Below are 27745 nucleotides of genomic sequence, written 5' to 3'. Positions count from 1 at the left end.
ACAGCAGCTGCTGGCAGACCTCCAAAGAGCTCCAGGAAAGACCACTCTTACACAAAGCATGGAAGAGCAAAAGCTGTGCCACACAGCCTGTCACACTGTGTGCAGGAGAACACCTCCCTGGGGAAAACCCACTAGGTGCACACACGCACCCTACCTTGGCTGGACACTGTTTAAGTGCCACACACGTACATACAAATGTCCATAACAGTTCTCTTAATCAGTTATTGATCAATTCCCTCTCAATCAGTTTGGTTTGTTTCATTTCAATCAGCTCAATCAGTTCATGGTTCTATTGTTCATTTTTACAAATAATGGTTGTTCGTTTTTACAAATCTATACAAAACCTGAACTGATACAAATACTTGTAGGCTATATGATTTTTTTTTATGTGTATTTACAATGGATGTGAGTTCAGCTACAAGTGTGTAGTATATAGTATATTGTGTCGATGTAGTTGTTGATGAAAGGCTTTCCACTGCATAACGACTGACTAAGAATTCAACTGTAGTCAATCAACACTAATGGCAGGCATATGTGTCCAAGATGATATTTTGACTCCTGTTTTGTTTAATATGCATGTATTCAACATAACGTAACCTAATAATACAGGCTATGTATAGGACATTTCTACTGTAGGAAATCTGTCATCAATATTATGGTCATGATGAGAATGGTAATTAGGCTACTGACAATATGGCTGCAATATGGCATAGATTTGTTAAATTTCTAATGGTGAAATGAGTGATGACCTATAAGCCTGCCTTTGATGTGTGTGTTTCCTAACCCTAGGAATGAAGATTGAATTGAATCCAAGAGATGTTAGGCCTGACTATCCAAAGAACAGATAAAAATCAAAAGAAAGGCCTACACATGACTGTGATGCTCCCATAAAAGTTTATTGCGGAGTTGTGTCACAATTTTCCTACAAATTCAGTCGCATTTTAACGATAACGTAGCCTGATTTTGGTAAAACATCTCTTCAAAATCACTGAATCACTGTAACAACAACGGTCGCTAAAGTCATCTCTTCACAGTCAATATAACAACAACGATAGCCATTATGAATTGGTGTATCCAAAGTAAATAGGAATGCATGATTCTTGTGTGAAATTACATTACCATGGCTATGACAAAGCAATTGGTTGCTTGGGACTATGCACATGTTCTGACAAATAAGATAATGTTATTCTATAGGTTACAGAAGCATCCAGTTCTGTAGCAATGGAGGCAAGGGGGTTTCAGAGAGGACTGGACCATCTGATCTCCAAGGGAGTGCATGTTGGAGTCATGTCAACCGACAGATCTCCAACCATTCAGCTCAAGCCATGGTGATGAGGAGGTAACAGTGACATTGTGTACTGGTTGACATGACATACTTTTGGAAATATTGTGTATTGTATATGTCCGAAAACACATTTTGTTTGGCCGAAGACATTGTGCATACTAAAACAATTAGGGTATTCTTAAAAAAAAAAAAAAATGTGACAGGGTAAAACACATTTACTCTATTTTGTTTATTAGGACTGTGTGTGGCGTTGGATATCACTGCAGTACCAGGTTTATGGTGTTCATAGATGGGAGGAGGATGGCGGCTTAGAATACCAATGTCTTCACCCAGCACTCACAGAGGAGGAGCAAACACGGAAAAAATGGCTGAAAAATGATTCTCCTGCTTTCCGTGCCTTGAAGGGCATTGTTATGGATAAAACTCTCCTCCGTGATCTAAGGCAAATATCGCTTTTCAAACATACAGGTATGCCCTCACACTAATTCAATTGTTTCTTACAAGTTCATTATTTTATTCTCAAAAGGATAGGAAGTTCACAGCTGTGAAAATTAGTAGCACTATTCTCCTGTACAATTGCATTAACAACACAGGCATGATAGCAATTGTAGTACACTTCAACTTTGTAACCCATCTATCAACACTCTATATTGCTATTTATTTTTGAGTAATGTATTTGAATTGGACACTTGCAGGGTCACTTGAAGTCTATCACAATGTTACACTGAAGTATGCACCAAAGTGACTGCACTTCGGCTATGACTCAATGAGGGCCCGCACTGAACTAACCATCATGGACCACAATAGGAATGTTGGCAGGCAACAGAAAAAAACGCAAGAAGGTAACAAAAAAAATACTCTACTGCACTGTACCAAATAGTTTATTGATTAGTAGAGTTGTAAGTTTGATTTCCAGGCTCAACCAGCAGTAACATTTATTCTAGTGGAACAGGGGATTATGGTAACCTACATTGTAGGAAATAATTGATTTATCAATACTTTTGTTTGTTAGGAAACCCACAATTCAAGTACACCTACACCAAAGCAAGCCATCAGTGGGTGGCCAAACCTATCTACGAAAAAACATCACAGGCTTTTAGAAAAGACCTCATGGAAGATGTTTTGAGGATGAGGCAGTAACGGACTCTTGAGCCTTTTCCCCATCCTTCACCACGCCAAAGGCATTTATTGGAGAATATAGTCCCAGTACCAAGGCCAGACAAATTGGAGATGCTGTCACAAAGACTATCACGCTTCAAGCAATCCTAAATGTGTGTAACTTATCATATTCTAAACATATTTTTGTATATAGTTTTTGCAGTGAATAAAGAGAAGGACAAAAACTGATGGTGATTGTATATTGTTCTTATTTTAAATAGTTGGTATGAACAGTACGTACATTATTTGCACTGTATGAAACAATCAGGCTGTTTACATAAAATAAAATGAGCTATAGAATCCTTGAAACTTCTTCTGCCTCCTGGAAACCTTGGTAAGTTCCACTGGGGGAGGGGTACTTATTTCTTATAGCTGTAACAACACAGCTTGGCAGAACTCTTCTTTGTCTGTGTCCAAGATGCTCTCCTTTAAGTCCCCACTCCAGAACCACCCGTAAGCCACAAGTCTATAATAATAAATCACCATCTCTTTAGTGTTTATTCTGTGGAAGCAGTTGTTGCGTGCTTCTCTTATGCGCTCAGTGCTTTCTTCCGGCAACAACGGACCATGGGAGATTCCATGTGACAGTTCAGCTCATGTTGCACAACGTTCGTCGTTCGACTGGTCGACTGTTTTCCCAAGATGGCGCCCGCCTGTATGCATGAAAGGTACTGTCTTTCTAAACTATCTTTTTAATAAACTAGTCTAGTCTGTACACTTAAAAAGTTCTCAATGCTTCGATTTACATGTAGGGACCCTCATTATGCTACCATGGAAGTGTGGTGCTATTTTGAGCCTTGTTAGTGGTATAGAAATAGCGATTTCTTTTTCCTTTACCCATGCCTCGACGTCTAGCGTTATAAGGTAACCAGCGGTTTACGATAAAACTGGTCACATTAGCATGAAAACAAATCCCAGAGAATGGTCGAAATCGGTACACGTGTTATTAAACCCTAGGTTCATTTTGCGCCGGATTTGACCTTTATGTTTGAAAACTGCAGGTAACGTAGTCTGTACAGGCAGAAACGGAGTACTTTGGAAAACGAATGTAGACACCAACGTCAGTCAGTCTCATCGGTTAGGTAAGCTTACATGCCTTTCCGTAGCAGTTCCACCTCATGGTTGGTCCAAGCAAATAAATCCCTGGGCTTACTTTTCACCATTGTTTTTCTTTCTCAAAATTATTATCAGTATTTAAATAACATAATTGAGCATATCTTAATGAAAAATATTGAAATGTTTATGTAAATTCGTATACTCTCATTGTAGTTCTTAGCCTCATTGTTCTTACCTTAGCTGAGCCTCAACCTCTTAGCCTCATTGTTGTTGTTTTACGTTCCTGGATCCCTTTTACGTTCCTGCTTCCTTCCTACGTTTTTAATTTTAAGTAAAATCATTGAAAAAACGGTTTCTCAACAACTCACCCTTTTCTTGTCACTAAACAACCGTTTTGATGCCTTCCAGTCGGGTTTTCGACCACACCACAGCACTGAGACAGCTCTTGTTAAGTCTTTAATGACATCCACTTAAACACAGATAGTGGCAAATTTCAGTCTTGGTATTACTTGATCTCAGTGCTGCATTTGATACGGTCGACCATGACATATTACTAGACCGATTGGAAAACTGGGTTGGCATTTCTGGGTCAGTACTAAAGTGGTTTGAGTCTTATTTAAAGAATAGGGACTATTTTGTGTCTATAGGGAATTATACATCTGAGCATACAAATATGACGTGCAGAGTTCCCCAAGGCTCCGTTCTGGGGCCTCTCCTGTTTAACATCTACATGTTTCCACTGGCTCAAATTATGGAAAACAATAAAATAAGTTACCATAGTTATGCGGATGACACACAAATTTATATAACCTTATCGCCAGGGGACTATAGTCCAATACAACAACTGACTAAGTGCATTGAACAAATTAATGACTGGATGTGCCAGAACTTTCTTAAATTAAATGATGAAAAAACTGAGGTGGTTGTTTTTGGAGCAAAGGAGGAACGATTAAAAGTCAGCACTCAGCTTCAAACGATAATGTTAAAAACAACAGACAAAGCCAGAAATCTTGGTGTAGTCATGGACTCAGACCTGAATTTTAACAGCCACATTAAGACAATTACAAAGTCAGCCTATTACCACCTTAAAAATATATCAAGGGTTAAAGGACTTATGTCTCAGCAGGATTTGGAAAAACTTGTCCATGCTTTTATCTTCAGTAGGCTTGACTACTGTAACGGTGTCTTCACAGGTCTCCCTAAAAAATCTATCAGACAACTGCAGCTGATTCAGAACGCTGCTGCTCGAGTCCTCACTAAGACCAAGAAAGTGGATCACATCACTCCAGTTCTGAAGTCTCTACACTGGCTTCCAGTGCCTCAAAGAATTGATTTCAAAATACTTTTGCTGGTTTATAAATCACTAAACAGTTTAGGGCCAAAATACATTTCTGATCTGCTACTACACTATGAACCACCCAGACCTCTCAGGTCGTCTGGGACAGGGCTGCTTGTTGTCCCCAGAGTCAGAACTAAACAGGGGGAAGCAGCGTTTAGTTTTTATGCTCCACATATCTGGAACAAACTCCCAGAAAACTGCAGGTCTGCTGCAACTCTCAGTTCTTTTAAATCAAGGCTGAAGACCTATCTTTTTGATGTTGCCTTTCTTTAAATAAGTTTGTTACTTGTTGACACTGTATAACAATCTATATAAACATATAAAGAGAAATTCCTAAAACAAATAATAGAATTGAATTTATGATTATTCCGGTGACATTCTTTTGCAGTAACGGACATATCTCTGATTATTTCTCTGATGCAGGCATGACAATAGTTGACAGAAGAGACAGACGTTGGGCTGGTCAAAAGTTAGTCGAAGTAACTAACTAATTTAGGCAGAAGGCCTAAAAAGAAAAAAATAGTCTATAAACACTCTGAGCGAGTTCTTGACTATTTAGAGACAGACTGCAGAAGAAATAAAATAGTTTAAGAACACGTTCTGGACTATTAAGAGATTTTTGTCTGCAGGGCTGTACCGGGTTTTGCAAGGTTTGCCGAAGAAAAGAACTAAGCTTTGCGGTGACGATGACATCGAAAATGATAAGAGTATACTAAAGGAAAAGCTTCTGTAACTATGGGGAATGAAACCTCAAAGCCGTGCGACACATCTGGACCCATAGTGGGTGAGATGGTTAGAAAGTATGGACCGGACTACTTGAGATATCTGTCATATTGGTCAAAAGAAAGCTTAGGCTTTCCAAAAACTGGATCACTGAGTCCAGGAAAGTTATTTTATCTGCTTTTATATATTTAACTGTTTTAACTGCTCTTCAATGTTTAATTTCTTATACTGCACTGTAACTTTTTTTTCTCATATTTTATCTGTTTTTAATTTTTTAATCTGTTTTCATGTAAATCTGTTTTTAATTTTTTAATCGGTTTTCATGTAAAGCACTTTGAATTGCCCTGTTGCTGAAATGTGCTATACAAATAAAGCTGCCTTGCCTTGCCTTGCCTACGTTCGTGGAGCCTAAGGTAGGTGATGGTATCGTCACTGTAAAGCTGTCTTTGATAGCAGGAACATGCTCAACACGCGAAAGGTCCCCTGTTTGAAACTGGGCAGAAACACATTTCTTTGTTCGTGTTTACTTCGCACAATCAAACTCTGCTGAGTTAAAATCTCAATAACCTGCCTGGAAAACTCCCTGTCGTGAAATCGTGGCCAGGCCTATCGAATTTCCACAGTGCAGTAGTCATGACATTCGCCTAACACGCAAACTGTCTCTGGGTGGAAAATACATTTGTTTTCTATTTTTTTACACTGCTTATTAAAATCAGATGTTTCAGTCAAATCCTCAGCCACAGCCAGGATTGTGTTGTAGTCTGTACAGGCAGAAACGGAGAACTTTGGAAACGAATGCAGACACCAACGTCAGTCAGTCTCATCGGTTAGGTAAGCTTACATGCCTTTCAGTAGCAGTTCCACCTCATGGTTGGTCCAAGCAAATAAATCCCTGGGCTTACTTTTCGCCATTGTTGTTCTTTCTCCAAATTATTATCAGTATTTAAATAACATAATTGAGCATATCTTAATAAAAAATATTGAAATGTTTATGTAAATTTGTATACTCTCATTGTAGTTCTGTTCTTACCTTAGCTGAGCCTCAACCTCTTAGCCTCATTGTTGTTGTTTTACGTTCCTGGATCCCTTTTACGTTCCTGCTTCCTTCCTACGTTCCTGGATCCTGAGGTAGGTGATCGTATCGTCACTGTAAAGCTGTCTTTGATAGCAGAAACACGGCGGAAACACATTCACTCTCATTGTTGTTCTTAGCCTCATTGTTCTTACCTTAGCTGAGCTTCAACCTCTTAACCTCATTGTTGTTGTTTTACATTCCAGTATCCTGAGGTACGTGATCGTATCGTCACTGTAAAGCTGTCTTTGATAGCAAGGACATGCTCAATGCCGCTGTAAAACTTTTGTCTTTCTTGGACTAATACTGTTTTCCTTAAAAACGCATATATTTTGCTATGTTTAGGCCTTGTAAACACACTAAGTTGTCAAACATAGTAGTGTCGATTTAACCTTGGTAAATTTTTAGCAGCTGGTGGATAAATCTCCCCGTCGGGGAATCGAACCCCGGTCTTCCGCGTGACAGGCGGAGATACTGTCCACTATACTAACAAGCACCTAATATCTTTTTGCTACCTGGGGGCCTCCACTGAAAACGTGATTTGTGAAATTTTGGGAGGGGGGTCTCTAAAATATTGACAATGTGTCACTTTGACGTGCAATTTCAGTTTTGTGTATTCATGCATGACGGTGATTTAAACCTAATTCACTTCAATAAAGATGCTATTCTTGTGCAATGAGGGTGAAGCCCAAGAGTGAGCGTGACACAGAGAGAGATTTTCTGAGTTAATTTGTGAATTAGTAGTGCACGAACCATGGTGTAACTTGTGTCTTATGATTGTTTGCACGACAACCAGTGAGAGGAGTGACAAGCTGCATATTGAGAAACAGGAGGAATTTCTACACGAAGTTCAGAGACTGTTTACTTTTGTGCTACTGCTAATGCTAACGCTTAGCCACTTTGAAGTATAGGCTGGAGTCAGTTCATTACAAGTGAACGACATTTTCTAGTTAAAGTTTGACTTCCCCAGTTGAACAGTTTGAGGGGTTTATCTGCTGCTTTCGACCTGAAGACAGGGAAGAGACTCAGATAGATCTTGGAGCAACCAGGACTTTACTCGTCAGTTTTACTGGAAACAGGGAGGAGAAAAGAGAAACCGACGGAGTTCGTGTTGAAATGCTGATAGGATGCTAAGCCTGCTCCTCTCTCCCGTTAAATTGGAACAGCCAGCAGTGGATAGACTGGAAGAGCCCATATGTTTGTTAAGGATGGAAGCTTGGGGTGCGTTGCTTAGGTCTAATTGAACGGAGGAATTATAGCATTCTTCGGTAGCCTGGGTAACTTTAACCGTTGTTCATGTGAAATCTCAAAGCCTGATGCTTTGTTTATAGACAATTTGTGGGTGGCTGTTTGCTGTTTGACCTATCTATTCCTGTTGATAAAGTATAATAGGGTAAATCCTGTATAGTGCATACACTTGTAGCTGTTATGTATCTTTGTAAGTCATTGTAAGTCGCAACCGCACAACCCCCCCACCCCCCGGGAAAAAATAAATTAAAAATTGGTCTCCCACGAAGGCCACGGTATAGTTTGAACACTTATCAAAGAATTGTTGCAGACTAGTCCTACCGCTACCGGGATGAATGAGTTGGTGTCCTTGTACAACACGCAGGTGAATCACACGGATGCAATGTGATTGTTGATCGTGGATCTTCTCACGGGAGGCTTGCCATCTTTACCGTCTGCTTGCAGCGTATGACGTGGTTTCAAGCATTCAAACATTCACACTTCTAACTTTCGGTCAAAAGTATTAAATAACAGCAAAGTAGACCACAGTCTACTTGTGTAGACAGAATGTAACATAAAACACTGTAGAAAATAAAATATGAGAGCTTAAAACACTGTTTGTTTGCTACTCTCGTTTCGCTCACTGGCTCAGTCTAGTTAACGTCTTTCTCCTAGTGTTCATCTCTTGCACTGCCGTTCTTCCTACAACAGGAAGACTACAGCCATTCTGATTGGCTGATACAACGGCAGTATCTTAAAGTACCAGGACACTTTTTAACATGACAACTAATAGGATGCATTACTACTGGATATTCATTTTAACCTTATTTAACCTGGTTGAATCATGAACTTTATACCTAATATAAAAATGTGTCTGCATATATTTTATTGTTATTTATTCAAATTAACATTAACTTAAGCTATTTTAATCGGCATTACACCCTCCCCTCTTAAATCTATGCAAGTCCCTTTGCATATAGTAATGGGTTGCACTATTTTAGGTTCAGGTAGAGGTGTAAAACTAGGCTCTAAAAAAGATTTGGTGATGGCTGTACTCAAACTTTGGAATAAAGCTTGGACAACAGTCACTAGGGGGATCCCTAACTCAGGATATGTCAGTTTTCTTGTCGGTTCTCTTTGGCTCAATCCCAAAGTGAGCCCTGAGGACTAAGGACTAAAGACTCACAGACTTAATTGATCTCAGGTGCGTGAGTGTGTGAGGCCACATGGGCTCAGATAGGTATAAATGGGATTGGGACAGGACTACACAAGATCACATGTTACCTTGGCAACGTTTAATAACAAAGATGTTGCTGACAAATCTTACATCCCTCTTTCATGTTTAATGTATTTGCTCAAATCTTAGTTTTTAATATAGTATTTGTCTTTGTTCATAGGCCGTATGCCAGAGTGAACCAACATATGCCAGCTATTGAGGGTGTATCTGGATGTGGAGAATGACATGAGGCCTGATTTCCGACTATCTAGAGAGGCCTTTCATGGCATTTTGAGCATCTTGAGTCAGAGGAGGGATCATGGATGGGGGCCAACGTTTGAAGTGTTGCTTTTTGTTTATTGGCTGGCCCACGCTGTTTCATACCGTGTGGCCGCAAGGGCTTTCGATGTGCCCAACTCCACAGTGTGTAGAATTCTGCATAGGGTGGCATTTGACATTCGTAGGTGTAAGGCCAAAGTTATTTCCGTCCCTACTGCTAACATGCTGGGGGACATTGGAAGGGGATTTGGCCAGCTAGCCCAGCGCGACGCCTTTAATAATGCTGTGGGGGCCATAGGTGGCTGCCACATTAGAAATAAAAAAAAACCAGGCACAATCAGTATGATATTTTAATCACAAGCAGTTTAATTCTGTGCAAGTTCAGGCCATATGTGACTCCTCTGGGAGGTTTATAGATATTTTTGTTGGTTATGGAGGTTCTGTTCACGATACACGTGTGTTAAGAAATAGCCCAATTTATGTTCATTCTTTGTACCCCCCACCTGGTTATTTTCTTTTGGGAGATGGAGGCTACCCATGTCTCGAATGCCCCATCACCATTATTACGCCCTACATACACCCACTACAAGGGAGGATGCAGGAGCGCTTTAATGTGCGACATGGCAGGGCCCGGTCGATTATTGAGAGGACCTTCGGAGTGATGAAGGCACGGTGGCGGAGTACCTTGTTCAAGGCACTGGAGGTTAAGCCTGCATTTTGTTCAGAGATCATCCTGGCCTGTGCAGTCCTCCACAATGTGTGCCTGAACTATGGGGATGTCCTGGAAGAGCCAGAGATCCAGGCTGAGGATCCTGCCCCCCCTGCTCCAGTGCAACAGTTCCAGGAGAGAAGTGGAGCCCACATCAGGGACAGTCTATGTGCCCAGATTTCTGCACCCCAACAACCTGGAGCCATGTAAAAGCAGGCATCAGTTCTGTGGCAGCCTTTTTTTTTTACATTTTGTAAGTTTGGGGCTGAGTGAAATGCCCTTTTATGTTTTGCCATTTTGAGCAACCTTGTGTTGTGTTTAACCTTTTCTGTTCAAATATAAATATGGCATACTTGGGTCATAAAGTTATGGATGACTATATTTCTGAGTTCTGCGGTTCTTGTGATGGATGCAACATTTTCCAGGAAGTTACATTTTCATACAATATTCAGTTGTACACCCTCAAATATTTTTACAACAAAAGCTTTAAATCCACCTAATGCAAATCACAATTTAAACACCACACACATGCAGGGAGGGCCAACTCAACTTTTAATGACCTCGAAATGAGAAACAAAGTTACCATTTAAAAATGTAAATAAAACAAACACCTAGGATTCATATCACAACTAAAGATGACATCATCAAAAACCTATTTTTGCTTCTTAACCAATTCCCCAAATACACCTATCAAAGTATCAATTTGCTGTTTCCTTCTCCTCTCACGCTCTTCCTCTCTGGCATCCAGCTCCATCTGTCTCCTTTCCTGCGTCTCTGTATGGACCTTTAAGTACTCCACAACTTCATTTTTTTCTTTTCTTGGCCTTGGGTAGTGGATGGCTGTACAGTAGAGAAGGTGGATGGCTGTACAGTAGAGAAGGTGGATGGCTGTACAGTAGAGGAGGTGTTGTGCATTGTTGCAAAGAAAGGCCAGGTACCAGGTGTTGCCTGTCCACCCTCTGTCCCTTCTCCAGTTCGTGGTAGGATCAAGTCCTGTGTAAAACAGTCGTTTCACACAAGACACACACATATTATGCTCATTTTCAGGTTCATAATTGTATTTTAAGGTTGTACCAGAATAGGTTTACATGGTTTTAATTTTCAAAAAACACCATATTTTTGTTGTACTGCACAGCTCTCTCTCACTGCTGCAGATCCTCTTTTCAGCTGGTCTCTGTTTTAGCTACAGAGTGAGACCTCTTTTCTTCTTCTTCTTCTTCTTCTGTACTATCTTTGAGTGCACTCGCACATGCGCAGTAGCTCAGATGTAGATCATGTCAGCTAGCTATACTTCTAAATGAGGGCGCACATGTAAGTAGTTCTTTTGTAGATTATGGTGAACTTGTGTGTGTTGTAGCAGTGCTTTGCTATTGAGAACGACGTAGCATGCTAGCATTAGCATGCTAACGCTAACGCTACGAGCTAACGGTTGCGGTTAGCCAGCTCGTTTCGGCTTGTGACGTCACAAGCCGTGCCGATTTTGAACAGCTCACCCGGAGACTGAAGGCAGGACACATTCAGAAACCGTATCTCACTCAAAACAGCATGGATGGATTTTTTTCAAAGTTTGTATGCGTGTGGAAGCACCAGAGACACAAAAGAACACCCCAAATCCCAGAAAAAGTGTTTTTTTCATAATATGGGCACTTTAACACATGAAACCTTTTGATAAATACTTATTAAGCAACTTGGATATTGTTAAAGACACCATCAGTGTTGAGTAAACAAAAGAGCCCAAGTGTTCCAGTAGCCCATTCACACAAGCTTATGTGTGGCTTAATATGGTGTTGATGGTGTTCTCCATTCCTATTTCTTTTAAGATCTCTCTGTTGGGCCAAAAACAGGTAACTTGGCCAACCATTTTATGACAATTAAAAACAAAGGTTGTAATGGCAAAAATTACATTTCTATATTATTCGTATAATTTCTTTTTGTGTTTCTCTCACAATGCTGGAAGGGAGTTTATCTCATTCCCACATGTAGATTGCGTACACAAAGTCTGGAGACGAATGCGTACAGGCCTTGTTTGAACCGATAAAGGTACAAGGTCACAGTAAACTATCTTTCTGTGACGATCCAGTGCTCTCTTCCAGTTCGAAATGTACGGGGTATGTGACCCCCAGGGTGATAGTGGGGCAAGAGGGAAGAGACGCAGAGGCTCCAGGGTGTCTCTTATGATTTAGATTGTATCCTGTGTTCAGATATGCCTGTAAGAAATGCCAAGTCATGTTTAGACAAAACGTGTGGTTATCACTCCCATTTCCTTGTTGTGTGTTTCTGTTCACTCATTGAAGACACTTTTCCACACGGGGGTGCTGTGCCTTTCGTGAATCGTGTTACTCCTATATTTGCAAATATATTTAATAAAATACTAAAACCTAACTTGGTTTAGTCTTTGACTGTCCTTATTTTGTTTCACCTTCCTATTTTAAAACATCTACACCTGCATGCCCCGAAATACTTCCACCACAAGGTACAGAGTGATTTTTATTACAGAAGCAGAGTAGGGAAGCCACACACGCTGTAGTGCATGTGCCTTTAGCTTCACAAGTTATCCATTGCTAAGTTGTTGCCGGAATAGTTTTACAAATTAACAAACTGTACTTAACACGAAACCATCAGCAGACGCATATCTGTGTCCTGTAAAAAGAGACTTGTGATCCTGTCGTAACTGGATGAACTGCAGGGTTTGTTGTTCACTCCCTGATTGTAAATAACAGTTTAACAGGAATTTAACATGCTAGATGACAGCTAAATATTACTGGTCAGGGAGGCTACTTACATGAATATGTATTTTTCTTTGGAGGATTCACACTGTTATCTGGATTTGTTTGATCCATGTTAAAACGTGTTGTTGTTGTTGGTTGCTGCTGGCATTTGTCCGTTTCGTTCCATGGTCGTGTGTCGTGCTGTTGTTTACCTTTTGTAATTTCCGGATTTCCCTATGGTCTCCGTGGTAAACGTCACAACGTTTTAAACTGTGGGTAATTCCCTTTGGTGAAGTCTGCATCGATGCAGACTCACGGAAAGGGCTCGGTAAGTGTGTACTCAAACCCTCACGCCCTTTGAAATTCGACATTGGGACAACCCTAAGCTCTTACGAATTTCGCGAGAACGCGCACCAAAGTCCATGAGTCCGGACTTTAGGATTGGGCCAATGTCTTGAAGATCTTCTCAATGTATCCATACTTTCATCTCTATCAATACTCTCGTCACTGATATCTGTTTCACTTTCTATAGGTTCAAATTCACTTTCTGCACTGTCTCCATTGGGAACTCCAGATTCATTTTCAGTTTCAGTTGTTATTGTTTCAGGTTGCATTCCTTCCACAGGTTATCTGTTCAGGTAAGCTCTCCTTTTCAGGTGTGTCACTTATGGTTATGGGTTCCACTTCAGGTAAGTTTTCTTCCTCTTATAAGGATGAACTTCCAGATGAGACTTCACCAGATTCCTCCGGAACGCTGTTGGAAACTGCTGCAGTATCCATACAGGTAGGCTCAACAGATGAATTGGGTTGCTCTCTGGGAGGCAAGATCAAGTTGTACTCCTTAGTGGAACTTGTGGGTCCCGAGACTGGGTCATAAAAGTAATATGACATAAAGTCCCCTTCGTCAGATTCTGGTTCTCGCTCGTCAGGATCAGGTTGTGGGTGTTGACGTGTACTTGACCTTTCAGGTCTGCTTGAAACAGCTGCAGGTTCGTCTTCAGGAGGTGGTAAGAACCCACATGGTAGCAGGAGGTCTCTGTGCAGTGTTCTGAGGGGACCGTCTTTGTTCTCTGGCTTGATGGTATAAACTGGAAGGTCTCCTTTCCGGTTAACAACGACATGCATAGTTCCTTCCCACTTGTCAGCCAGCTTGTGTTTTCCTCTCAGGCGTACATTTCTGACTAATACACAATCACCTCAGGTGGATTTGGTGACACGTCTGTCAAACCTGACTTTGTTCATTTCTGCCGTTTTAGCAGCATTTTTACTGGCAAGTTGGTAACTCTCTTGAAGATAGGGTTTTCAGAGCTCGTACATACTGGGAGTGAGTCCTCTGGCTGCCATTGTTCAATCGGACATTGAAGGCAAGATCAATAAGCAACCGAGGCTGCCGCCCAAACATTAGTTCATACGGTATGAACCCGGTTGTCTGGATGTTTATTGCAATTATACGCATGCACTAATGGCTTCCCGCCAGTGGGCTTTGTCTTTAGCTTTGAGTGTACCCAGCATACTAAGAAGTGTCCTATTAAAGCTTTCCACAGGGTTTCCCCTTGGATGATACGGTGTTCTGATTTCTGTAATGCCTGCAAGATCACAGAGTTCTTTGATCGTCTTAGACTCAAAATCTGGTCCTTGCAGTTTTTCAGGGAAACCATAATGAGTTATGAAGTTTTCCCACAGCCATTCTCGTTTGTGTCTACAGGAGGGCAGACTGGGTGTTTCTCGCAGACTGTTGCAGACTGCAACAGTTTTGCAGGAGATACATGTGGTTTGTCAGACTCAGGTAGGTGGTGATGTGTGAATTGACAGATTCGCTCCTCCTCTTTCTGAGAGACTAAGTCATTCACAGGTACAGCATGTGGACATTGCGAGAGGCCATCTGCGCCGAGATTGCGTTTCCCTGCTCGGTACTGAAGCTGGAAGAGGGCAGACAACCAGCGATGGCTTGTTGCATCCAACTTAGCTGTGGTAAGCAGGTAAGTTAATGGGTTGCTGTCCCTGACCACTGTAAAAGGGACTCTGTATAGGTAATCAGAAAGCTTTTCTGTTACAGCCCACTTGAGTGCCAGGAATTCAAGTTTGTGAGCTGGATAACGAGTTTCACTCTTTGACAATCCACGGCTCTGGTAAGCTAAAACACGCATCGCTCCCTCCTGCTCCTGATATAGTGCTGCTCCTAGTACAGTTGTGCTTGCATCAGTGTGTAATACATACAGCAGCTTTGGGTTGGCAAATCCTAACACTGGAGCAGTGGTGAGCTTATCAATGATGGTCTTAAAAGCTTGTTGACAGCTGTCTGTCCACCGCCTTCCAGAAGGCTCTTTTAGCTTGAAGTATTGACCACGATCCTCTTTTGATCTTTCACTCTTTCTAAGTGGCGGGTACCCGGTAATAAGATCATTTAATGGCTTGACTATCTTAGAATAGTTATGGATAAATTGCCGGTAATACCCAGCAAACCCTAAAAAATGAACGTAGTTCTTTAAGATTTCTTGGACTAGGCCAGGTCTTTAGGGCATCAATCTTCTCTGGGTCGGTTTCAACACCATGCTTACCCATCAGAGGCACTTCACAGCAAGAGGAATACCATTTCCATCAGGTTCAGTGGGTCACTGGAACACGCGTCTCCACAGAGCTTTTCCAAGCCCAGAGGATGACAGGGGTTGCATGGTGGAATTACCAGCGCCTGGTGGACTTGAAGCAGCCAGATTTTAACCTCCCAACTGTCTTTGAGCCAGCTTTAAGGATATTTTAAGAAAATGTAACAATCAGAAAGAATTCAGGATGGCAGAGCAGTCTCCCCTGGAGGCCTGGACTTTTGATGAAAAAGCTTCTAATTGAACCATGTTACTTTCAAAATGCATAGTGATTTGTAGGAGTATTACTTGTTTTGGTGTACAGTGTGTCTCTGTATTCAGCAGAACAGACAATGGTGTATCCTTCACAGCTAAGTAGTAGCTCTAAATTAGCACTGCTTGTGCAGTTACATGACAACGTTAAAACGGTCCCTGCATTGGCCGGGAATTGAACCCGGGCTTGCCGCCACTTTAGGGGTACAACAATGGGTACAACAAATTTGTGTGTCTTTCATTCAAAGTCTAAACAATCTGCAGGGAGTCCAATAGAAGATGCGTGATGTTGAACTGAATGAGGCATCCTCACATCTCCTGACATAGTTTTTTTAGTATTCCTACAAATTCTGTCCCACTCCTCATCATCCATTGTAATATTCAGATCCCTTTGCCATGTCTTCTTGAGGGCTGACCAGGCTCAGTATGAAGACAGATGTGAATCCTCTGTTCGGCAGACTGCGTCATTTGCTGCATGATTATCGTGCAAGTAACTTCTTGTTTTGGGCAAGATTGAAATTACAGCAAAGAAAATGTAACCATCGGAAATAATTCAGGATGGCAGAGCAGTCGAAGGTGCAGCGTTTAGGTCACAGTCTCCCCTGGAGGCCTGGACTTTTGATGAAAAAGCTTCCGATTGAACCATGTTACTTACGAAATGCACACAGATTTGAAGGAGTCATACTTGTTTTGGTGTATAGTGTGTCTCTGTATTCAACAGAACAGACAATGGTGTATCCTTCACAGCTAAATAGCAGCGCTACATCAGCACTGTTTGTGCAGTTACACGACAAAGTTAAAACGGTCCCTGCATTGGCCGGGAAATGAAACCCGGCCCTCCCGCGTGGCAGGCGAGAATTCTACCACTGAACCACCAATGCTCGGTACTGTTACCCACTGTGGACTGCCACGCCCATTCTAATGGAAAAGTTGGCCCCTGGCCTCCCTCCAGGCGACAGTTCGACCGCTGAACCAACAGTGCTTAACACTAGCAACGCCCGCCACTTTAGGGGTAGGCCTACTAAAACCGCCAAGTCCGACGTCCAAGAGCATCCGTATCATTTTGTTTGCGCTGATGGGCCATTAAAGGGCCATCCCTTCCTATCGCTATACGCAGCCACCCACACAACATCCGCAGCCAGGTAACTGATCTAATAGCTTGAACCACAAAAAACTAAGCAGTGTAAAATGTGCTATTTTCACATGGTCTCTATTTTTAGAAAAGATATGTTTACGCTGCCACCCAACACAGTAATAGTCTAGTCATTTGCGCTCTGCGTCATTTAGATCAGTCAACAATCAACAGTCAAAACAAAACCTCACAGGTTTCGTTGAACAACTCCCACAAAATATCTTTTTTCCATGAAGGAAAACATCTATTTGGTTCTATCTGATGCTGTTTTGAGTTGCAAGCAGCTATAACCTGCATCGTAAAATATAAAAGGCATGAAAGAAATGCTGAACAATTGTAACAAATTTCAGCATTTTTATTTTGGCAAGTAGACTAAATGGCAAACATAATCGCCGCGCAAATTATTATTTTCCATTATTCAATTTACCGGTGTTCAGGGAAGCCGTCCGACTGAAGAAGCAGTCTTTCTGGGATATGTTATCCCAGACGACTCCGGAGGCAGTTGCAAGGTACCGAAGGGCCCGAAGGGCTGCAGCCTCTGCCGTGAAAGAGGCAAAGCAGCGTGTGTGGGAGAAGTTCGGAGAAGACATGGAGAAGGACTTTCGGTCGGCACCAAGGTGCTTCTGGAAAACCGTTCGCCACCTCAGGAGGGGGAAGCGGGGAACCATCCAAGCTGTGTACATTAAGGATGGGACGCTGTTGACCTCAACTGAGGAGGTAATAGGGCTGTGGAAGGAGCACTTTGAGGAACTCCTAAATCCGACTAATACGCCCTCTATGATAGAGGCAGAGCTGGAGGATGATGGGGGATTGTCGTCAATTTCCCTGGTGGAGGTTGCTGAGGTAGTTAAACAACTCCACAGTGGCAAAGCCCCGGGAATTGATGAGATCCGTCCAGAAACGCTTAAGGCTATGGGTGTGGAGGGGTTGTCTTGGTTGACACGCCTCTTCAACATTGCGTGGAAGTCTGGGACGGTGCCTAAGGAGTGGCAGACCGGGGTGGTGGTTCCCCTTTTTAAAAAGGGGGACCAGAGGGTGTGTGCCAATTACAGGGGTATCACACTTCTCAGCCTCCCGGTAAAGTCTACTCCAAGGTGCTGGAAAAGGAGGGTTCGGTCGATAGTCGAATCTCAGGTTGAAGAGGAACAATGCGAGTTCCGTCCTGGTCGTGGAACAACGGACCAGATCTTTACTCTCGCAAGGATCCTGGAGGGAGCCTGGGAGTATGCCCTAACTCAGTCTACATGTGTTTTGTGGATCTGGAGAAGGTGTATGACCGGGTGCCCTGGGGAGATGCTGTGGGAAGTGCTGCGGGAGTACGGGGTGAGGGTCCCTTCTCAGGGCCATCAATCTCTGTACGAACAAGCGAGAGCTGTGTCCGGGTTCTCGGCAGTAAGTCGGACTTCGTTTCAGGTGAGAGTTGGCCTCCGCCAGGGCTAAACTGTCACCAATCCTGTTTGTAGTATTTATGGACAGGATATGGAGGCGTAGTCGGGAGTGGAGAGGGGTTGCAGTTCGGTGGGCTGGGCATCTCATCGCTGCTTTTGCAGATGATGTGGTCCTGATGGCATCATCGGCCTGTGACCTTCAGCACTCACTGGATCGGTTCGCAGCCGAGTGTGGCGGCTGGGATGAGGATCAGCACCTCTCAAATCGGAGGCCATGGTTCTCAGCAGGAAACCGATGGAGTGCCTGCTCAGGTAGGGAATGAGTCCTTACCCCCAAGTGAAGGGTTCAAGTACCCTTGGGGTCTTGTTCGCGAGTGAGGGACAATGGAGCGGCAGGTGGACGGAGTCGGCTACAGCAGGTGCGGTATTACATTCAATTTATCGCACGTTGTCGAAAAGAGAGCTGAGCCAGAAAGGCAAAGCTCTCAATCTACAGTCAGTTTTTGTTCCTACCCTCACCTATGGTCATGAAGGCTGGGTCATGACCGAAGAACAAGATCCAGGGTACAGCGGCGAAATGGGTTTCCTCAGGAGGGTAGCTGGCGTCTCCCTTAGAGATGGGGTAGAGAAGCTCAGTTATCCGTGAGGAGCTCGGAGTAGAGCCGCTGCTCAGCCTGCGTCGAAAGAGAGCCAGTTGAGTGGTTCGGGCATCTGGTGAGGATGCCCCTGGAGCGCCTCCCTAGGGAGGTGTTCAGAGCGCGTCCAGCTGGGAGGAGGCCTCGGGGAGACCCAGGACTAGGTGGAGGATTATATCTCTGGCCTGGCCTAAGGGACGCCTCGGGGATCCCCCAGTCGGGAGCTGGTTAATGTGGCCCGGGAAAGGGAAGTTTGGGGTCCCCTGATGGAGCTGCTGCGCGACCCGGCCCGGACAGAGACGGATGAAAGATGGATGGATGGATGGATAATTCAATTTACATTATCCCATTGTGTCCTAACGAAAAAGAAAGATTACATTAAGCCTCTGGCATTTATCATTTGCTCTCCCAGCAAATAGCGATTGGATGGCCACGCAACACTTTTGTACATAAATTCATGGTCGCCAGTAGATGAAATCAACTGGAGTTTGCACGATCCCTAACTTTTCTCAGCATACGACGAGGCCCAAAGTTGTAGTTTGTGTGAAGTGTCTCGTTATCGTGCAGAGTATGTTCTTTATTTTGGGCATTTTCCTGTAGGCAAACAGAAAACTTACTTGTCTCGAGGCGAGCAGTTTGACCGCTGAACCAGCAATGCTTAACACTAGCACCGCCGGCCACTTTAGGGGTACAACAATGGGTACAACAAATTTGTGTGTCTTTCATTCAAAGTCTAAACAATCTGCAGGGAGTCAATAGAAGATGCGTGATGTTGAACTGAATGAGGCATCCTCACATCTCCTGACATAGTTTTTTTTAGTATTCCTACAAATTCTGTCCCACTCCTCATCATCCATTGTAATATTCAGATCCCTTTGCCATGTCTTCTTGAGGGCTGACCAGGCTCAGTATGAAGACAGATGTGAATCCTCTGTTCGGCAGACTGCGTCATTTGCTGCATGATTATCGTGCAAGTAACTTCTTGTTTTGGGCAAGATTGAAATTACAGCAAAGAAAATGTAACCATCGGAAATAATTCAGGATGGCAGGTGCAGCGTTTAGGTCACAGTCTCCCCTGGAGGCCTGGACTTTTGATGAAAAAGCTTCCGATTGAACCATGTTACTTACGAAATGCACATGGATTTGAAGGAGTCATACTTGTTTTGGTGTACAGTGTGTCTCTGTATTCAGCAGAACAGACAATGGTGTATCCTTCACAGCTAAATAGCAGCACTACATCAGCACTGTTTGTGCAGTTACACGACAAAGTTAAAACGGTCCCTGCATTGGCCGTGAATTGAACCCGGGCCTCCCGCGTGGCAGGCGAGAATTCTACCACTGAACCACCAATGCTCGGTACTGGTACCCTCGGTATTGGACTGCCACGCCCATTCTAATGGAAAAGTTGGCCCCTGGCCTCCCTCCAGGCGACAGTTCGACCGCTGAACCAACAGTGCTTAACACTAGCAACGCCCGCCACTTTAGGGGTAGGCCTACTAAAACCGCCAAGTCCGACGTCCAAGAGCATCCGTATCATTTTGTTTGCGCTGATGGGCCATTAAAGGGCCATCCCTTCCTATCACTATACGCAGCCACCCACACAACATACACAGCCAGGTAACTGATCTAACAGCTTGAACCACAAAAAACTAAGCAGTGTAAAATGTGCTATTTTCACATGGTCTCTATTTTTAGAAAAGATATGTTTACGCTGCCACCCAACACAGTAATAGTCTAGTCATTTGCACTCTGCGTCATTCAGATCAGTCAACAATCAACAGTCAAAACAAAACCTCACAGGTTTCGTTGAACAACTCCCACAAAATATCTTTTTTCCATGAAGGAAAACATCTATTTGGTTCTATCTGATGCTGTTTTGAGTTGCAAGCAGCTATAACCTGCATCGTAAAATATAAAAGGCATGAAAGAAATGCTGAACAATTGTAACAAATTTCAGCATTTTTATTTTGGCAAGTAGACTAAATGGCAAACATAATCGCCGCGCAAATTATTATTTTCCATTATTCAATTTACCAGTGTTCAGGGAAGCCATCCGACTGAAGAAGCAGTCTTTCTGGGATATGTTATCCCAGACGACTCCGGAGGCAGTTGCAAGGTACCGAAGGGCCCGAAGGGCTGCAGCCTCTGCCGTGAAAGAGGCAAAGCAGCGTGTGTGGGAAAAGTTCGGAGAAGACATGGAGAAGGACTTTCGGTCGGCACCAAGGTGCTTCTGGAAAACCGTTCGCCACCTCAGGAGGGGGAAGCGGGGAACCATCCAAGCTGTGTACATTAAGGATGGGACGCTGTTGACCTCAACTGAGGAGGTAATAGGGCTGTGGAAGGAGCACTTTGAGGAACTCCTAAATCCGACTAATACGCCCTCTATGGTAGAGGCAGAGCTGGAGGATGATGGGGGATTGTCGTCAATTTCCCTGGTGGAGGTTGCTGAGGTAGTTAAACAACTCCACAGTGGCAAAGCCCCGGGAATTGATGAGATCCGTCCAGAAACGCTTAAGGCTATGGGTGTGGAGGGGTTGTCTTGGTTGACACGCCTCTTCAACATTGCGTGGAAGTCTGGGACGGTGCCTAAGGAGTGGCAGACCGGGGTGGTGGTTCCCCTTTTTAAAAAGGGGGACCAGAGGGTGTTTGCCAATTACAGGGGTATCACACTTCTCAGCCTCCCCGGTAAAGTCTACTCCAAGGTGCTGGAAAGGAGGGTTCGGTCGATAGTCGAATCTCAGGTTGAAGAGGAACAATGCGGATTCCGTCCTGGTCGTGGAACAACGGACCAGATCTTTACTCTCGCAAGGATCCTGGTGGGAGCCTGGGAGTATGCCCAACCAGTCTACATGTGTTTTGTGGATCTGGAGAAGGCGTATGACCGGGTGCCCCGGGGAGATACTGTGGGAAGTGCTGCGGGAGTACGGGGTGAGGGGGTCCCTTCTCAGGGCCATCCAATCTCTGTACGAACAAAGCGAGAGCTGTGTCCGGGTTCTCGGCAGTAAGTCGGACTCGTTTCAGGTGAGAGTTGGCCTCCGCCAGGGCTGCGCTTTGTCACCAATCCTGTTTGTAGTATTTATGGACAGGATATGGAGGCGTAGTCGGGGTGGAGAGGGGTTGCAGTTCGGTGGGCTGGGCATCTCATCGCTGCTTTTTGCAGATGATGTGGTCCTGATGGCATCATCGGCCTGTGACCTTCAGCACTCACTGGATCGGTTCGCAGCCGAGTGTGAAGCGGCTGGGATGAGGATCAGCACCTCTAAATCGGAGGCCATGGTTCTCAGCAGGAAACCGATGGAGTGCCTTCTCCAGGTAGGGAATGAGTCCTTACCCCAAGTGAAGGAGTTCAAGTACCTTGGGGTCTTGTTCGCGAGTGAGGGGACAATGGAGCGGCAGATTGGACGGAGAATCGGCACAGCAGGTGCGGTATTACATTCAATTTATCGCACCGTTGTGACGAAAAGAGAGCTGAGCCAGAAGGCAAAGCTCTCAATCTACCGGTCAGTTTTTGTTCCTACCCTCACCTATGGTCATGAAGGCTGGGTCATGACCGAAAGAACAAGATCCAGGGTACAAGCGGCCGAAATGGGTTTCCTCAGGAGGGTAGCTGGCGTCTCCCTTAGAGATAGGGTGAGAAGCTCAGTTATCCGTGAGGAGCTCGGAGTAGAGCCGCTGCTCCTTTGCGTCGAAAGGAGCCAGTTGAGGTGGTTCGGGCATCCGGTAAGGATGCCCCCTGGGCGCCTCCCTAGGGAGGTGTTCCAGGCGCGTCCAGCTGGGAGGAGGCCTCGGGGGAGACCCAGGACTAGGTGGAGGGATTATATCTCTAACCTGGCCTAGGAACGCCTCGGGATCCCCCAGTCGGAGCTGGTTAATGTGGCCCGGGAAAGGGAAGTTTGGGGTCCCCTGATGGAGCTGCTACCCCCGCGACCCGACCCCGGATAAGCGGATGAAGATGGATGGATGGATGGATTATTCAATTGACATTATCCCATTGTGTCTAACGAAAGAAATTACATTAAGCCCCTACAGCATTTATATTTGCTATCCCAACAAATATTGATTGGATGGCCATGACATTTTGTACATAAATTCATGGTCGCCAGAAGATGAATCCAACTGGGTTTGCTGATCCCCTAACTTTTCCTAAAACGCCACGATGAGGCTCAAAGTTGTGAGTTTGTGTGAAGTGTCTCGTTATCGTGCAGGTATGTTCTTTATTTTGGGCATTTTCCTGTAGGCAAACAGAAAACTTGTCAGGTGAAAGAAAGTGGCCTCCCTCCAGGCGAGAGTTTGACCGCTGAACCAACAATGCTTAACACTAGCACCGCCGGCCACTTTAGGGGTACAACAATGGGTACAACAAATTTGTGTGTCTTTCATTCAAAGTCTAAACAATCTGCAGGGAGTCCAATAAAAGATGCGTGATGTTGAACTGAATGAGGCATCCTCACATCTCCTGACATAGTTTTTTTTAGTATTCCTACAAATTCTGTCCCACTCCTCATCATCCATTGTAATATTCAGATCCCTTTGCCATGTCTTCTTGAGGGCTGACCAGGCTCAGTATGAAGACAGATGTGAATCCTCTGTTCGGCAGACTGCGTCATTTGCTGCATGATTATCGTGCAAGTAACTTCTTGTTTTGGGCAAGATTGAAATTACAGCAAAGAAAATGTAACCATCGGAAATAATTCAGGATGGCAGAGCAGTCGAAGGTGCAGCGTTTAGGTCACAGTCTCCCCTGGAGGCCTGGACTTTTGATGAAAAAGCTTCCGATTGAACCATGTTACTTACGAAATGCACACGGATTTGAAGGAGTCATACTTGTTTTGGTGTACAGTGTGTCTCTGTATTCAGCAGAACAGACATCCTTCACAGCTAAATAGCAGCACTACATCAGCACTGTTTGTGCAGTTACACAACAAAGTTAAAACTTGCATTGGCCGGGAATTGAACCCAGGCCTCCCACGTGGCAGGCAAGAATTCTACCACTGAACCACCAATGGTCGGTACTGGTACGCACTGTGGACTGCCACGCCCATTCTAATGGAAAAGTCGGCCCCTGGCCTCCCTCCAGGCGACAGTTCGACCGCTGAACCAACAGTGCTTAACACTAGCAACGCCCGCCACTTTAGGGGTAGGCCTACTAAAACCGCCAAGTCCGACATCCAAGAGCATCCGTATCATTTTGTTTGCTTTGATGGGCCATTAAAGGGCCATCCCTTCCTATCGCTATACGCAGCCACCCACACAACATACACAGCCAGGTAACTGATCTAACAGCTTGAACCACAAAAAACTAAGCAGTGTAAAATGTGCTATTTTCACATGGTCTCTATTTTTAGAAAAGATATGTTTACGCTGCCACCCAACACAGTAATAGTCTAGTCATTTGCGCTCTGCGTCATTCAGATCAGTCAACAATCAACAGTCAAAACAAAACCTCACAGGTTTCGTTGAACAACTCCCACAAAATATCTTTTTTCCATGAAGGAAAACATCTATTTGGTTCTATCTGATGCTGTTTTGAGTTGCAAGCAGCTATAACCTGCATCGTAAAATATAAAAGGCATGAAAGAAATGCTGAACAATTGTAACAAATTTCAGCATTTTTATTTTGGCAAGTAGACTAAATGGCAAACATAATCGCCGCGCAAATTATTATTTTCCATTATTCAATTTACCGGTGTTCAGGGAAGCCGTCCGACTGAAGAAGCAGTCTTTCTGGGATATGTTATCCCAGACGACTCCGGAGGCAGTTGCAAGGTACCGAAGGTACCGAAAGGCCCGAAGGGCTGCAGCCTCTGCCGTGAAAGAGGCAAAGCAGCGTGTGTGGGAGAAGTTCGGAGAAGACATGGAGAAGGACTTTCGGTCGGCACCAAGGTGCTTCTGGAAAACCGTTCGCCACCTCAGGAGGGGGAAGCGGGGAACCATCCAAGCTGTGTACATTAAGGATGGGACGCTGTTGACCTCAACTGAGGAGGTAATAGGGCTGTGGAAGGAGCACTTTGAGGAACTCCTAAATCCGACTAATACGCCCTCTATGGTAGAGGCAGAGCTGGAGGATGATGGGGGATTGTCGTCAATTTCCCTGGTGGAGGTTGCTGAGGTAGTTAAACAACTCCACAGTGGCATAGCCCCGGGAATTGATGAGATCCGTCCAGAAACGCTTAAGGCTATGGGTGTGGAGGGGTTGTCTTGGTTGACACGCCTCTTCAACATTGCGTGGAAGTCTGGGACGGTGCCTAAGGAGTGGCAGACCGGGGTGGTGGTTCCCCTTTTTAAAAAGGGGGACCAGAGGGTGTGTGCCAATTACAGGGGTATCACACTTTTCAGCCTCCCCGGTAAAGTCTACTCCAAGGTGCTGGAAAGGAGGGTTCGGTCGATAGTCGAATCTCAGGTTGAAGAGGAACAATGCGGATTCCGTCCTGGTCGTGGAACAACGGACCAGATCTTTACTCTCGCAAGGATCCTGGAGGGAGCCTGGGAGTATGCCCAACCAGTCTACATGTGTTTTGTGGATCTGGAGAAGGCGTATGACCGGGTGCCCCGGGGAGATACTGTGGGAAGTGCTGCGGGAGTACGGGGTGAGGGGGTCCCTTCTCAGGGCCATCCAATCTCTGTACGAACAAAGCGAGAGCTGTGTCCGGGTTCCCGGCAGTAAGTCGGACTCGTTTCAGGTGAGAGTTGGCCTCCGCCAGGGCTGCGCTTTGTCACCAATCCTGTTTGTAGTATTTATGGACAGGATATGGAGGCGTAGTCGGGGTGGAGAGGGGTTGCAGTTCGGTGGGCTGGGCATCTCATCGCTGCTTTTTGCAGATGATGTGGTCCTGATGGCATCATCGGCCTGTGACCTTCAGCACTCACTGGATCGGTTCGCAGCCGAGTGTGAAGCGGCTGGGATGAGGATCAGCACCTTTAAATCGGAGGCCATGGTTCTCAGCAGGAAACCTACCTGGAGTGCCTTCTCCAGGTAGGGAATGAGTCCTTACCCCAAGTGAAGGAGTTCAAGTACCTTGGGGTCTTGTTCGCGAGTGAGGGGACAATGGAGCGGCAGATTGGACGGAGAATCGGCACAGCAGGTGCGGTATTACATTCAATTTATCGCACCGTTGTGACGAAAAGAAAGCTGAGCCAGAAGGCAAAGCTCTCAATCTACCGGTCAGTTTTTGTTCCTACCCTCACCTATGGTCATGAAGGCTGGGTCATGACCGAAAGAACAAGATCCTGGGTACAAGCGGCCGAAATGGGTTTCCTCAGGAGGGTAGCTGGCGTCTCCCTTAGAGATAGGGTGAGAAGCTCAGTTATCCGTGAGGAGCTCGGAGTAGAGCCGCTGCTCCTTTGTGTCGAAAGGAGCCAGTTGAGGTGGTTCGGGCATCTGGTAAGGATGCTCCCTGGGCGCCTCCCTAGGGAGGTGTTCCAGGCGCGTCCAGCTGGGAGGAGGCCTCGGGGGAGACCCAGGACTAGGTGGAGGGATTATAGCTCTAACCTGGCCTAGGAACGCCTTGGGATCCCCCAGTCGGAGCTGGTTAATGTGGCCCGGGAAAGGGAAGTTTGGGGTCCCCTGATGGAGCTGCTACCCCCGCGACCCGACCCCGGATAAGCGGATGAAGATGGATGGATGGATGGATTATTCAATTTACATTATCCCATTGTGTCTAACGAAAGAAATTACATTAAGCCCCTACAGCATTTATATTTGCTATCCCAACAAATATTGATTGGATGGCCATGACATTTTGTACATAAATTCATGGTCGCCAGAAGATGAATCCAACTGGGTTTGCTGATCCCCTAACTTTTCCTAAAACGCCACGATGAGGCTCAAAGGTGTGAGTTTGTGTTAAGTGTCTCGTTATCGTGCAGGTATGTTCTTTATTTTGGGCATTTTCCTGTAGGCAAACAGAAAACTTGTCAGGTGAAAGAAAGTGGCCTCCCTCCAGGCGAGAGTTTGACCGCTGAACCAACAATGCTTAACACTAGCACCGCCGGCCACTTTAGGGGTACAACAATGGGTACAACAAATTTGTGTGTCTTTCATTCAAAGTCTAAACAATCTGCAGGGAGTCCAATAGAAGATGCGTGATGTTGAACTGAATGAGGCATCCTCACATCTCCTGACATAGTTTTTTTAGTATTCCTACAAATTCTGTCCCACTCCTCATCATCCATTGTAATATTCAGATCCCTTTGCCATGTCTTCTTGAGGGCTGACCAGGCTCAGTATGAAGACAGATGTGAATCCTCTGTTCGGCAGACTGCGTCATTTGCTGCATGATTATCGTGCAAGTAACTTCTTGTTTTGGGCAAGATTGAAATTACAGCAAAGAAAATTTAACCATCGGAAATAATTCAGGATGGCAGGTGCAGCGTTTAGGTCACAGTCTCCCCTGGAGGCCTGGACTTTTGATGAAAAAGCTTCCGATTGAACTTACGAAATGCACACGGATTTGAAGGAGTCATACTTGTTTTGGTGTACAGTGTGTCTCTGTATTCAGCAGAACAGACATCCTTCACAGCTAAATAGCAGCACTACATCAGCACTGTTTGTGCAGTTACACGACAAAGTTAAAACAATCCCTGCATTGGCCGGGAATTGAACCCAGGCCTCCCGCGTGGCAGGCGAGAATTCTACCACTGAACCACCAATGCTCGTTACTGGTACCCACTGTGGACTGCCACGCCCATTCTAATGGAAAAGTTGGCCCCTGGCCTCCCTCCAGGCGACAGTTCGACCGCTGAACCAACAGTGCTTAACACTAGCAACGCCCGCCACTTTAGGGGTAGGCCTACTAAAACCGCCAAGTCCGACATCCAAGAGCATCCGTATCATTTTGTTTGCGCTGATGGGCCATTAAAGGGCCATCCCTTCCTATCGCTATACGCAGCCACCCACACAACATACACAGCCAGGTAACTGATCTAACAGCTTGAACCACAAAAAACTAAGCAGTGTAAAATGTGCT

At 44.8% G+C, this 27745-nt stretch overlaps 4 non-coding genes across 4 annotated transcripts; all 4 read right to left on the bottom strand.

The window, feature by feature from the left end:
- Positions 1–16433: 16433 nt before the first annotated feature.
- Positions 16434–16505, bottom strand: trnag-gcc (transfer RNA glycine (anticodon GCC)). The gene has a single exon. It is a non-coding gene; the product is annotated as a tRNA-Gly (tRNA).
- Positions 16506–20061: 3556 nt separating this feature from the next.
- trnag-gcc (transfer RNA glycine (anticodon GCC)) lies at positions 20062–20132 on the bottom strand. The gene has a single exon. It is a non-coding gene; the product is annotated as a tRNA-Gly (tRNA).
- A 3582-nt stretch (positions 20133–23714) lies between these two features.
- On the bottom strand, positions 23715–23785 carry trnag-gcc (transfer RNA glycine (anticodon GCC)). The gene has a single exon. It is a non-coding gene; the product is annotated as a tRNA-Gly (tRNA).
- A 3575-nt stretch (positions 23786–27360) lies between these two features.
- On the bottom strand, positions 27361–27431 carry trnag-gcc (transfer RNA glycine (anticodon GCC)). The gene has a single exon. It is a non-coding gene; the product is annotated as a tRNA-Gly (tRNA).
- Positions 27432–27745: the final 314 nt, after the last annotated feature.

Source organism: Sander vitreus, chromosome 18 (genome assembly GCF_031162955.1).
Source record: "Sander vitreus isolate 19-12246 chromosome 18, sanVit1, whole genome shotgun sequence".
Classification (NCBI taxonomy): Eukaryota; Metazoa; Chordata; class Actinopteri; order Perciformes; family Percidae; genus Sander; species Sander vitreus.
This window is presented reverse-complemented; position numbering and strand designations above follow the sequence as displayed.